Source organism: Hyperoodon ampullatus (genome assembly GCF_949752795.1).
Source record: "Hyperoodon ampullatus genome assembly, chromosome: 2".
Classification (NCBI taxonomy): domain Eukaryota; kingdom Metazoa; phylum Chordata; class Mammalia; order Artiodactyla; family Ziphiidae; genus Hyperoodon; species Hyperoodon ampullatus.
In genome coordinates this window covers 36,277,953-36,279,630 of record NC_136915.1, presented here as the reverse complement: position 1 = coordinate 36,279,630, position 1,678 = coordinate 36,277,953, and positions in this window count along the sequence as shown.

Below are 1,678 nucleotides of genomic sequence, written 5' to 3'. Positions count from 1 at the left end.
AGAATTCTGCTGCTTTTCTATACACTGATAATGAACTCTCAGAAAAAGAAAGCAAGAAAACAATCCCATTTAAAATTACATCAAAAAGGATAAAATATCTAGGAATAAATTTAACCAAGGAGGTGAAAGACCTATATTCGGAAAACTATAAAATACTGATGAATAAATTTAACCAAGGAGGTGAAAGACCTATATTCGGAAAACTATAAAATACTGATGAAGGAAATTGAAGATGATATAAAGAAATGGAAAAATATCCCATGTTCATGGATTGGAAGAATTAATATTGTTTAAATGCCCATACTACCCAAAGTTATCTACAGATTTAATGTGATTCCCTACCAAGTTACCCATGACATTTTTTACAAAACTAGAACAAATAGGGCTTCCCTGGTGGTGCAGTGGTTGAGAGTCTGCCTGCCAATGCAGGGGACATGGGTTCGAGCCCTGCTCTGGGAAGATCCCACATGCCGCGGAGCAGCTAGCCCCGTGAGCCACAATTACTGAGCCTGCGCGCCTGGAGCCTGTGCTCCGCAACGAGAGAGGCCGCGATAATGAGAGGCCCGTGCACCGCGATGAGGAGTGGCCCCCACTTGCCGCAACTAGAGAAAGCCCTCGCACAGAAACGAAGACCCAACACAGCCATAAATAAATTAAAAAAAAAACTAGAACAAATAATCCTAAAATTCACATGGAACCATAAAAGACCCCAAATAGCTAAAGCAATCTTGAAAAAAAGCATACTACAAAGCTACAGTAATCAAAACAGCATGGTACTGGCACAAAACGGACACATAGATTAATGGAACAGAATAGAGAGCCCAGAAATAAACCCGCACACTTCTGGTCAATTAATATATGAAAAAGGAGACAAGAATATATAATGGAAAAAAGACACGCTCTTCAAAAAGTGGTGCTGGGAAAACTGGACAGTTACATGTAAAAAAATGAGATTAGAACAATACTTCACACCATATACAAAAATAAACTCAAAATGGATTAAAGACCTAAATGGAAGATCAGAAACCATAAAATTCCTAGAAGAAAACATAGTCAGAACACTCTTTGACATAAATTTTAGCAGTATTTTTTTGGATCTGTCTCCTAAGGCAAAGGAAACAAATGCATAAATAAACAAATGGAAAGTAATTAAATTTAAAAGCTTTTGCACAGCAAAGGAAATCACTGACAAAACGAAAAGACAATCTACCTAATGGGAGAAAATATTTGCAAATGATATGACCAATAAGGGGTTAATATTCAAAATATATAAGCAGCTTACACAACTCAATATCAAAAAAACAAACAACTTGATTAAAAATGAGCAGAAGACCTGAATAGATATTTTCCCAAAGAGGACATGCAGATGGTCAACAGGCACATGAAAAGATGTTCAACATAACTAGTCATCAGGGAATTATTCAATACAAATCAAAACAACAATGAAATATCACCTCACACTTGTCAGAATGGCTATCATCAAAAAGACCACAAATAATTAATGTTGGCAAGGATGTGGAGAAAAGGGAACGCTAGTACACTTGTTGGTGGGGATGTAAACTGGTGCAGCCATCGTGAAAGACAGTATGGAGGTTCCTCAAAAAGCTAAAAATAGAACTACAATATGATCCAGCAATTCCACTCTTGGGTATATATCTGAAGAAAAGAAAAACACTAA